Consider the following 13,361-nt stretch of genomic DNA (forward strand, 5'->3'; position numbering starts at 1 on the left):
ATCCCTGTTGGGATTTGAAACGTTGATGAAAATGGTTATTACTGTGGGTTCTCCAGTTACTAAATTAAAAAATATATTGTTGTCATTTACTGCACTTCCTTTTTCCTTCTTATGTTCCTCTGGTATTTATGATTCACCATGGAATGATTTTATGGGCTCGTCGGACTATGAAATGAAAAGTGAAATCGGTGGAATAAAAATTGCTACTTTCTCTGAATGAATAAGTTGATCATTTGTCCCAATCTCTTCGTCCTAGGTCGATGATTTCATCCTACATTGATTAATTTCATTGATATGTTCATCCTGATCGAGTATGATAATATCTATAGATTGGAGCACCCATACGAGGAAATACTTTGAAGGTTCGTAGGGTTCCCAACCCTATTTGGGAGAAATTACAGACTGGGGCACCAAATCAAGTCATGACGTTGGAGGACCACCAAGTCTGCAACTGAGTCCAGGAGTGTCTATAGAGTGGAGCACATTTGCAAGTCAAGAAGTTGGAGGGCCACCGGGTTCGCAACTAAGTCTGGAAGAGTATGTAAAGTGGAGTACCTGCCCAAGTCAAGATGTTCCAAGTCCGTTAGATTCCCAACCAAGTCTGGAAGCATATGCATAGTGGAGCCCCCACCCAAGTCGAGATACTGAAGGCCCACCAGGTTCCTGACCAAGTCTAAGAGTGTTTGCAAAATGGAGATCCCACCCAATTCAAGACGTTAGATGCTTGCAAGGTTCTCGACCAAGACTACAAGCATTTGCAAAGTGAAACACCTACCCAAGTCAAGATGTTGGATGTCTGCCAGGTTCCCTACCAAATCTAGGACCATTTGCATAAAAGATAACATGTCCAAGTCAAGACTTTGGGGGTCTTGGTAGGTTCCCCACCAAGTATGGGAGCATCTACTGTAACACCCTCCTCCCACATCTATGCAAGTAACTAGCCAACCGGGGTAAACATGAGACAAGAGGCTACTATGATTGGATTCAACCTCCTATGTGACCTTAACGAAGTGGAATCAATGGAAACATCACACACAAACATCCATCATCAGCTTCAAAATCCTCAGGATACAAGTCAGTCACTCAGACAGCTTGTCCTTGGGTCCCACTAATGTTCTGGACATCTTAGGCCTCAGTCGCTCCCATGATATGGGTAATAAAGTGTCCAGAAACCTAAATTTGCTTGCATAGGCTTTCTTTCCAGTTGCCAAAGACTAAAATTGCCAGTTATATGCCAACGACCCTGGGATTTAAGCTACCTTTTCAGGCCGAGAGCCCAGGTCACTGCCTAGAATGGAGTGATAGCTTAAAATTGGTAAAATTACAGGGAAATAATGATTCCAAAGCAATAAGTTGAACAATACCTTAACCAAACCCCTACTAGCCATGACAGACATTTCGTCAAACATATCCTCAACATGTAACCTACAGGTGTAAACAATAGAATTAAGTGTAGGGATCTCATACTTATCTGAGAATCGCTATGAACCATTGTTCCCTCATGTCATTTGTTGCATTATCATCTGTTAGGCCATAAATAAATTATCCATTCATTTACAAGTGAAAACATGTTGAGAGCCATACATAGATGTTGTCATAAAACATACATTTAACCAGCATAATAGGGATAGAAATATCATAAACATATCAGCCATAGAATCCACATATACATCAATACATTTACACATGAAAATCAAGTGAATGAAATTTTCATTAATGAATGCAATAAACCAACTCAAGATGGGACTACCCCATTCCACCCGACCATAGAATGGTTGAGCCAAATCTCTCTTCACCCATTCACCCTCGTGCCATATTCCAAACATGAATATGGGACTCAAACCAAAAGAACCAATAAGGGCATACCAAGGCTAAACCACCTCACCCTCATCAATAGAAACTAGGCTTTACCATAATCCATCATAGATCACTAGGCCAACACAATGAACAGATCATAACAATATTTACCATGATCTCCACCCAATCATTAGGCCAAACAAGGATGGATGTTGTTAGGGTCCTATAATAATAGGATTCATAATTTTGAATTGGCTTTGGTTAGTCTTGTAATATTGTACATACTTTTGCTTTCTGCAAAATGTTTTCCATATTAAAAATTAAAAAATGAAAAGAGGGTATGTCCTAAAAGAATAATCAAAGGACAAAAAGAAAGAAAAAGTGAAAAATATGAACCCCAAAAAGAAATAAAACAGATCATGAAAGTGTGCAAATTCAAATGCCACTACTTTTTACTTTACTTTGTAAAATAAGGTTGTGTGTAGCTTGTCAGAAATGCTACAATCCATGATGGCCAAATAGCTTAATCTTGACTTATTCATGCTTTAAATTTTATGTTGATAGATAGAGAATCAGCATCTAGCCAAATTGTTTAACCTTGGCAGATCAGTAGTTAGGTAGAGACTAAAAGTGAGCTCATTAGTTTAATCTGAGCCATTGGAAGTTATAAGGTTAGAATTAGATAGTTTGCTTGTCAAAAGAAAAGGAAATAAAGGGTCAGCAAGCTCAAATGCACCCAATAAAATGAAGAAAAAATGTTAGGATAAATAAAGGGTAGGTAGAAGAAAGGTTACAAATGCACAAGTTGCTAAGTCAAAGAGCACCTTTATCATGCTTAATCCTATGTTTCATGTGCAGGAGGATTCATGAGAAAGAAAGGATATTCACAAGCTGGTTTAACTAACTTCCCCTCATTTCACCCCCTATGCTTATTTGCTAATTTCCCCATTACCCCTTCATCACTTATAAATCCCTTTTTCCCCTCATTTTGACCCTTACCCCTTGGTTTCACACATTTCCCTAGTAATTACCTTTCAAAAATCATCCCCCTACCCAAAACCCCTTTTCCCTAGTGTGAAACCCATTCCCCATTGCAAATATTACCTTCCCCCTTTTTAATTTCCCTTCAAAACCCACAAAAACCCCTTTATCCTAAGTTTTTCTCCCCCCACTTTATCTAATTAAACCCCCCATTTCATATTTCCCCGACAAACCTCTTTTAACCCACCAACCCTTGGTGCGGTTAAAAAACCCCGCCACATAACCCCTAGTCCCACTTTATTAATCCGTTGCTTATCCTGACCTTATTAGTTAATTAATTACATTTCTATGTAATTAAACCCCGGGCCCTGCAAATCCCTTTCCCAATTCCCTCCGTGCATCTTAATCACGTGACAGTCATCTGATCTCCTACCCCAGATCCGACGGTGCGCATCCATATCGCATGGGTTCATTATTCTATCGATAATAGCCCAAGAGCATGCGAGATTCACGGTTTTGCCTGAGCCCTGTTCTGCTACGTGGTGGAACCAGTTGAGATCGCGTGCTCGCAAAAAATACCACCCGCCCTCCAAAAGCAGTGCAATGGCTGAGAAAACCACCTCCCCTCCAAAGCTGAAAACTGCCCATTTTTCATTCTTAATTTCTGCGCCAAAATGTGACCGTTACCCGTTAAAAGGCCGGAAAAGCCCCAATTCACTCTTTTCGCTCATTTTTCACTGCAACTACTGCTTAGCCATTGCGACACCCTGAGACCTCTGTGAGCAAATTGACCACTGTCTGCCGCCTGAAGAAGCTCCAGACACCTAATTGAAGCAACCAATTCACAGTTGAAGCCACCGTACCCTCTACAATCGCCACTGAACCCAGTTTGCAAGCCAGACCATCGATTTCCAGGTATTCTTGGGAAAACCAAAACGGCCCTTCAATTTGAAAGCATACAGTCTAATTGGAAGCTTAATTAATCGAATTAATTAAAGAAAATTCCCTGAATTGAAAAGAAACCTATTTATGCCCCAAAACCCTTCTTTTGTGGGCTATAATTACCCTCTCACTGTACTAGAACTGCTAAACTCACTCCTAAAACCCCTCAAAGCCTAATTCATATATGTACACCCAATTATGGCTTCCCAAACCTCTTTGGACGTGATACCTCTACAAACCCCTCACTTGGACATTGACCACCTTGCATTAGCAGACAAAGATTTCCAAATAGAGGACACAGCCTCCCCTGCCTACCTTCTAAAGCTCCACTGCTTGAGTAAGGACAGATTCTTAAACCAGAACGATGACATCCAAATATTTGTTTCCAAAAGTACATCCATTCCCAAACATTATCCACTTTTGTCATGCTTGCTACATTCCTAGCCAAAGGGCCATTGTCACCCCTAACCAATAAGTATTGTTTACCATCATTGTAGAATCCATTAACCAAATGTTGCAGGTCCAACCAAGCCCTAATGAGACCCCATTGTCTATTTGAGAATTGTTGGACCTTTATACCAAGTTAGACCTACCCATAATAGCACAAATTTTCCAAACTTTCACCATTGAGGAATGTCATACTCCCATAGATAGTCCCCCTTATGCTGCCACTATTTTTTCTGAGAGATGCAGACAAATTATTACTATGCTCTCTTGCATCTTAGGATACACCACAGATGAGCACGTGGATGAGGTTGTCCTGGAATTCCTTTCCATCTTTAGCCCAGGCAAGCCTCTTGCTATTATTTACAACTATGCTCAGTTCATTGCAAGCAAGATGCAGGAACAGTTCACTAGATTACCTACTGAAAGAGTCTTCAAGTACTCTTCTGTATTATTTCATATGTTCTTGTATTATCAATCAGATAAATTCCCTATTAACATTCAGAAGTTGGATACCAAGGGAAATCAAAGATCAATTATTTATTGGACACCCTTGATCAAAAAGTACTCCACTACATTCACTTATAAGGACTTCATTGATTCATTTGTCCATCCAGTCATGAATATGCTAACCAGTAGCCCTCAGCCTAGAATCAACCAAGAGATCAAAAGGGTGTTATAGTTGGCCAAGAATAGTAAGGTGGGAGATTGGTATCTGTACCAAAACCACATAGAGATAAGAATTTATGGATGCCAACTTACCCCTTACAAACTACCCAAATACCTCCCCATGAGGATATTTGCACTAGAATATTTTAGGCAGATTATCAATTCTGATGAAGTCAACTTCCTAGCAACTAGGAAGAAAACTCAATTCAAAATGAAAAACCAATTGGGCCCCTTCATTTGTAGCACCAAGGAAGCTGGACCAAAGGCAGATAAGATTTTGCAACAAATGAAGTTCAAAAACAGTTTTATGTGGCAATATGACCCTCATGGAATCATAAATAAACTGAGGATCAAGGTCAAATTGGGACGTTTCATCCATCATCCTAGACCAGACATTGAGAGGTTTGCCAACTAATCAGAATGGTTGGAAAACACTCTAATTGACATGGATAGCATTGTAGTGGATGTAGAGAATACATTGATTAATGTAGAGAGACAGATTGATGAAAGTTCCTTCCTGCAGGTTCCAGAACTAGGAGAACCAATGAACATTCCTCCTGTTTTACAGACTCCTGCAAATGAGGAGAGAAACCCAAAGAGAAACAGGGAGGAGGGTTCCAGTTCTTCTATGGAAACCACTGATGAGCAGTTCGAGATCAGTTACAGGAAGAGGCCCAAGCTGAATCCTGTAACTGAATAGGAGGACACCATTGAATTAGTGGAAATAATTGACACTGATACAATGGTGGAAAGAAGCAAAGGTACAACAACTTCAGGAGAAACACAACAGCCCTCAACATCTAACACTCAACTGATTGAGAGACAACTCAGTGTTGAGGTTTCTTCTTTCACCAGACCAGTAGATAAAGAAAAGGATATCAAGGATAGATACAAGGAGATCAAGTTGAGAAATGAGTAGTTGAAGGCTGAAACATATGCTTAATACTTCATGCACACACCAGCAAATCAAAGCAGGTTGATGTCAGCTTTTGACATCAAAGCAGGAAAAATGCAAGTGTCCTTCATGCAGCCAACTGTCCAGCAGCCAAAGACATCAGCTGACTACAGAAAAATAGACTTTGAGGTGTTGGCCAGGGATTCTTTTGAAATCCCTGATGATGTGAACCACCTGACTTATGTCTTACATATTGGCCTCCCCTTCGAGGAGGTTTCCCATGGAATGATAGATTTGGGGTTTTATCCCCCACTTTGTTCCCCAATCATTCTTCCTCGACTATAATTTCTTGTTGCACTACCTCAAGCAACGTAGTAGGCCTCAAAATGTGCACCTTTTCCTTTATAATAGGATTCAATCCATACAAAAACTTGTTTACCTTGAGGGCTTCAGTATTTAGATGGGTAGCATATCCAAGCAACTCCATGAATCGTGCTTCATATTCAAGGATTGTCTTAGTTCCTTGCTTAAGATCATGGAACTCATTCAATTTCCTCTCCAAGTATTCAGTAGAAAGGTACTTTGCTCGAAATTCCTCTTCAAATTGTTCCCATGTCAAGGTAGACATGGAGTATCCCAATTGGGATTTTAAGTTCCTCCACCATAATATTGCACTCTCCTTAAGTTGGTATATAACCAACTATGCGTTTTGGTTGCTATAATAATTCCTCAACTCAAAACATAGGTGCATGTTTTCCAACCAAGCTTCTACTACCTCCCCTTTTGTGGTACCCTTAAAGATAGGAAGCTTAACCTTTTCCAACTCTCTATGTACATCTCCATCAGATGGTATTTCTTGCCTCTCTAATTGAGATGAAGAACTAGGCACTAAAGGATTTCCCCAAACCCTACTAATCAATACTTCAATCATCTTTTGGAAAGATAACATCATATCCCTTACTTCCCTGATGGATATTTGCTCAGATTCTTTATCTTGCAGAGGTGGAGATGAGACTTCATTCCTCCTCCTTGATGTTCTCTCCATGATTACTTAACCTGACCAAGGAAAAATTTAGGTAAGTAAATAAATATTAGCAGGCAAGCCCTAGGCCCTAGAGTTTTAACCTGCTCTGATACCATATGTAAGGTCCCACCTTACCAACCATCAGTATTATACTAAGGTTGACTCAAAATGCTATTTAAGTTTAAGTTTTTAAGACGTAAAAGTTAATGCAAGGTTATATATCTATATTTTTAGTTTTAGATGGTATTATTTACACTACATACTAATTTCTACTAACTAACTAACCCATGGTAATATTAAACTTCTCATTAAGGCTACAGGGTCATGGTTCCTCAAGATCCAAAACTTACAACCATAAGTCTTAAAATCACATTTAAATGATAGAGTCTTTAGTGGGATAAACAATATCAATATTTACAAACCACAATTTCTAATAAGCTAATTGTTCATTCTATTGCAATTAAGAGTGTTTAAAATTGACTAATTTGATTTTTTTTCTAGATAATATACCTATGAATTCTTTGGTAAAACAAAGGGAAGAAAAACAAGATAATTCAACTTCTAAAGGAGTGGTTTCCAATTATTATGAATTCATATGTGAGCTAACAATTACAACATTTCACCTAACCAGTTTGCCTTCCATGGATTTTTACTTCAATGGAACCATCATGTTTATTCTTTAAGATATCTCCAAAAACACCTTGGTTGCAAATCCTAAATTTACTTAGTAATTTTTATAGACAATTCATAGATGTAATTAGCTACAACCATTAAAGCATTATGTCAAACAGTTTGCAAACATGAAATGTACAGCCATTGAGGCATTTTGTGAAACACTTACAACCATAACCCTGAAGGCGATTTCACCAAAATTAACTAACATGAATCTAAGATTACATAATTTCTTTTTCTTTGTTAGTAATGCCAAGAAGTGAACCTAATACATAAGTAGAACTATCATCCATCTTGATGGCTGCATATACAAAAATCTAGGCACATAATGACTATAAATATTTAAAAAATTTTACAAATAGCTCGCAGCGATGTAGTTACAACCATTGGGAATTTTGAACAACAGTTAACAGTCACAAAACAAGCTGCTAACTATTAAACTATCAAACAAGCAGTCACAAGTTTATTAAACTATCAATGTATTAACCATTGATACTTTAAAATAATAATTCCAAGTTTATATGACAGACTGATTTCATAAAAAGAGATTACCAGGTAAATCACAGCTACAAAAAAAGCAGCAAGACAAACCACCAGGCAACAACAACAAATCTGTAAAATATAGAAGATTACAGAACCGGATTCTGAAACTCTGTTTTTTGAAATCAAAGTTGGGGCGACATGGCCAAAAGGCACTGATACCCCATGAAGTTAAAATAAATCAAAACAGAAACGCCCAGAAATGTGATTATTCCACAACCAAAAACAAATTTATACTATCTCATTTATCCCTTTTGTGAAACATATACTCTAAAAACTTATCTACAACTATAAAAAGAGAAGAAAAACCCAAATTTATGCTATTAACATGTTTTCATAAAACTCATGGCAACTTGAATGCTTCAGCCATTAAGACATGATGTAAATCAACTTGCAATGAAACTGTACAAAAAAGACTTACATAAAATACACTACAATTATTACAAAATTCCTTCAACATTTATTGTGCAGCATTTGATATAAATCTAAGTTTCCGTCAACAACCAAATAAGCAAAACCATGTAATGAACTACAAAAAAAAACATAATATAATGTTGTCAACATACCTAGCAGTGAATTTATACAACTCAAAAAATGGGAGTATGTTCCATCTCCAATGAGAGTATGCTCCAGCTCCAATATCCTTACCAACTCATTGTGAACCACCCGGTTTTCCTCCCAACCATATCCAAGAAGAACTCCTCCCCTTGGAACCCCCGAGCTACAAAAGCTCACAAGCAGTACCAAAAGACAACAGTAGAGAGATTTGCAAGGCAAACTAAGGAAGCAAATTTTCACTTCCTCTCAATACCACTCATGGCCAACCTCAATAGCTAGAGGTCTTAAGATTTTAACAATAACTTCATATTTATTATGGAAGCAATTGGCTACTCTCCATATCTCTCCCTCTCACTATTTTCCTCAAGTCTTTTCCACTCTTGACCGCCTAATCCCTAAGTGACAATACATGAGACTCATATATAGGAGGAGCAACCAGTTCTTGTCATAAAGGAGGAGTAATGTGCATGCATTGGATTCCATTTAGAGGAGTGTAACTTATGCCATTAAGAAGAGGTATGCATGCCTTAGTTAAGGAGAGTGTAACATATGCACTAAAGAGACCATAAGAGGAATATTTTATGACATATTTTTAATGAGTGAAAAGGAATATGACATTCTTTGATGAGTGCATAAAATAGAGTATAATGAATTATTTAAAAGAGAGAGAGAGAGAGAGAGAGAGAGAGAGAGAGAGAGAGAGAGAGAGAGAGAGAGAGAGAGAGCCATGAGAGTCATGAAGGAGATGTGTGAATTGATTGAGGAGATAAAATTGACTTGTAATTCCATTTTAATAATAATATCATAGTCTCGTAAAAGATATTAATAATACTGAGTATTCAATCAAGATTGAACTATTAGGATTGATTAATGATAAGTTAATTTGTTTTTCTTCAACTCTACTTGGTTACCAATTTATGTAAAGTGATTTACTATTTTTGGAAAGTCGTGCTTGAGATGTTGGGCATGAATTTTTATTTTTAGAAAGTCATTCTAGAATTGTGAGGATGCAATTTTATTTAAGGAAATTCATCCATGAGTAGTATTTTTATTCTGGAGAATAGGGATTCCGCACCCCTATTTCATGCATCTCCGTGCCTTAATAGATTGAGGACTCCGCGCTTTGATCTACTTCAAAGATCCAAGCTTCCACAACTTGATCTTTTTTAAATATTTAGGACTCCATGCCCTAAATATACAAGACTCCACGTATTTATCTTTCTTGGATTTAGGACTCCACGCCCTAATTTCCATGCCCTGTCATCTACTGTGCTTTGAAACTTTGTGTTTCTCCTTATGGTACTGATTGTGAGCTTTTACCCATCTAATGGTTCACCGATAAGGCCTTGTTCAAAGACTTGCACACATTACAATCTCATAGATCAAAGGATCAAATGAATTTCATAATGAAATTTACTTAATCACATTTTACCTAGAATCGTGCATGTCTTCCATAGTCATTTTGATTTTGAAGAAATAACTTCCACAGTCATTCATAATTGCACATCCTTGTTGGAAAATGACTAGGTACCCTACCACATCCTACTTAGTACAATATTAGACATATATAATCACACAAATCATGTATCATCCATAAATCATAATTAACCATCTATTCCGCATAACCGTGATAATCCATGGGTATATGTGTCTCAATCTTGGATCACCATCCATGTCATACACCTGCTTCATAAATCAGATACAAACAGAAAAAACATATGTATAACATTTTACTTAACCAAAACCATCTAATACAGATAAACAATGATGCCACATATAAGAGGAAATATAACTATATAAAACATTGTTCCCCAATCCAGTGATCAATCTATCATACATAAACATAAAAGGAAATATAACTATGTATGTAAAAAATTATTCCTCAATCAAGTGATCAACCTATCATATATATATATATATATATATATAAACCCTTGATAAGAGTGACAAAACTATACTAAAAAAATAGGACAATACATACTCCCCCTCTTGGAGTCAACTTGGCCCGAAGTTTAACTAAACAAAAAAGGAAACTCAAGACGCATAGAAGATGCATCTTCCCAAGTGGCGGAACTAGGACTGTACGGGTCCCATTGGACCTTTACTTGGTCCACCATGCCATGTCTGAGCTATCGAGTGTGATGGTCCAAAATGGAAACTGACTCTGCCTTAAGAGTTCCTTCGTCCATTACATGTAATTGATGCCAATCTAAAATGTGAGAAGGATCATGAACATACTTACGTAGTACCGAAATATGAAATACATCATGCATACGATGAAAGACTGGTGGTAAAGCAAGACGATATGCCACATGTCCAACCCTTTAGATGATCTCAAAAATCCCAACAAATCGAGGAGAGAGCTTAGATCCTTTCCCAAACCTAATAGAACTTTTCTGAGGTTTTACTCGAAGAAAAACAAGTTGCCCTTCTTTAAAACTACGATCCACTCTATTCATATCAGTATAGCTCTTATGTCTATCCTGTGCCCACTTTAATCTTTGTCTTATATGACACACTTGTTCTTCCATTTCTTGAAGAATTTCAGGACCTACTGAGATTCTTTCCTCTAATCTATCCAAACTTAAAAGTGTTCTGCATGGTCTTCCATACAATAACTCATAAGGTGCCATATCAAGGAGCATGATAATTTTATTGTAAGCAAACTCTACTAGAGGAAGATAATCTTCCCACTTAGATTGTTGATCCATTACGTACATTCTAAGCATGTCCTCTGACACTTGATTTACTCTTTCAGTTTGGCCATCAGTCTCCGAATGATAAGCTGTACTGAAATTTAATTGTGTCTAAAGGGCTCCCTGGAAACTAGCCCAAAGTCTTCCTGTAAATATAGAGGCCCTATCTAATATGATTTTCTTAGGAAAACCATGAAGTCTAACCACCTCCTTGATAAATACTTGTGCTATTTCAGATGCTTTGTAAGTATCTCTAACAGATATAAAATGGGCACTCTTAGTAAGTTTATCTACCACCACCAAAATGGAGTTATGCCTTTTGGTTGTTTTAGGTAATTCAACAATAAATTCCATAGATATTGCTTCCCATTTAGACTCAAGAATGTTATGCGGCTGCAACAATCCTACTGGATGACCATGTTATGCTTTAACTAGCTGACATTCCAAACATTTTCCACAAAATTTGCTACATCCTTCTTCATGCTTGCCCAAAAGAAAATTTGCTTTAAATCAGCATACATCTTTTGGACTCCCAGGTGAGCCATATATGTTGCACGGTGAGCTTCTTTCAAAATGAACTCACGAAGCCCATCTTGATCTGGAACTACAATCTTTTTCATGAATCTCACCATACCATCGTCATCATAAGAATACCCTTCTACCTTGTTTTTCTTAGCCCCTCCCTAGAAAGAGAAACTTTAACTTCCTTGCACCATTCATCTACATCTTGTGCCCTCATGATGCACTCCTGTAAATCAATCTTCAATGGAATTACTGAAAATATTCGTGGTCTTCGACTGAGTGCATCGGCTACTTTGTTCAATGTACCCTTGATGTAAGTTATGTCAAAATCATATTCACTTAGGAGTTCTGACCACCTTCTTTGCCTAGCATTTAGACCACTTTGAGTAAATATATTTTCAATTCAAATTTTTTTCCCACCAGATAATGTCGCCAAAGTCGTAAGGCATGAACTATAGCTGCTAGTTCTAGATCATGGGTTGCATAGTTTTCCTCATGCGTCCTTAACTTCCTAGAGGCATATGCAATCACCCTACCATCTTGTGATAATACCGCACCCAATCCATCTTTTGACGCATCGGTACATACTATGAATGGTCTATCCATATCTGGAACCTCAAGTATCGGAGCTATAGTCAAACATTGTTTGAGCTTGGAAAATGCTTTCTCACACTCATTTGTCCAATTAAATAGTATTTCCTTCCTAAGCAATGAAGTGATAGGGATGGCTATTTTTAAAAACCCCCCCACAAATCTCCGATAATATCCTGCCATACTCATGAAGCTACGCACTTCATGCACATTAGAGGGTGTTGGCCATTCTGAAATTGCATCGATCTTTGCTGAGTCAACAACAATGCCTTCACTGGAGATAATGTGTCCAAGGTAATGGATTTTTTATTGGAAAAAAGAACATTTGGACATTTTTGCATAAAGTTTATTTTCTCTTAAGCATTGTAACACCATCTCAGGTTGTTGCTCATGCTCTTCCGGGGACTTTGAATAGATTAGGATGTCATCGAGGAACACTTGTACAAATTTGTCCAAGTAATTCCTAAATACACCATTCATCAGACTCATAAACACTCCTGGGGTATTAGATAACCCAAAAGGAACAACCACGAACTCATAATGACCAAAACGAGTTAGAAAAGCAGTTTTGGAAATATCCTCTTCTTTAACTCTAAGTTGATGATATCCAGATCAAAGATCGATCTTGGAGAATACGATGGCTCCCTTCATTTGATCAAATAGATCATCAATGTGAGGCAAAGGATATTGATTTCTAATAGTTACTCGATTCAATTGCTTGTAGTCAACATAGAGCTTGAAGGGATCCATCCTTTTTCCTTACAAATATCACTGGAGCTCCCAAGGTGAAACACTAGGTCTAATCATACCCCTGTCCAATAACTCTTCAAGTTGTACTTACAACTCATGAAGTTCAACAATAGACATTCGATAGGGAGCTTTTGATATAGGTTCGGTACCAACCTTTAGCTCTATGAGAAGTCAATCTCCCGCTTTAGAGGTAAACAGGAAACTCCTCTATAAAGACATCAGGAGAATTCTGAAAGGAAAGGATATTGTTTCAAAGGATGAAAGCTCTCCCTCATTTAAA

This window comes from Pinus tabuliformis, chromosome 1_1, assembly GCF_031772625.1.
Source record: "Pinus tabuliformis cultivar Carrire ecotype Pingquan chromosome 1_1, CPIR1, whole genome shotgun sequence".
Taxonomy (NCBI): domain Eukaryota; kingdom Viridiplantae; phylum Streptophyta; class Pinopsida; order Pinales; family Pinaceae; genus Pinus; species Pinus tabuliformis.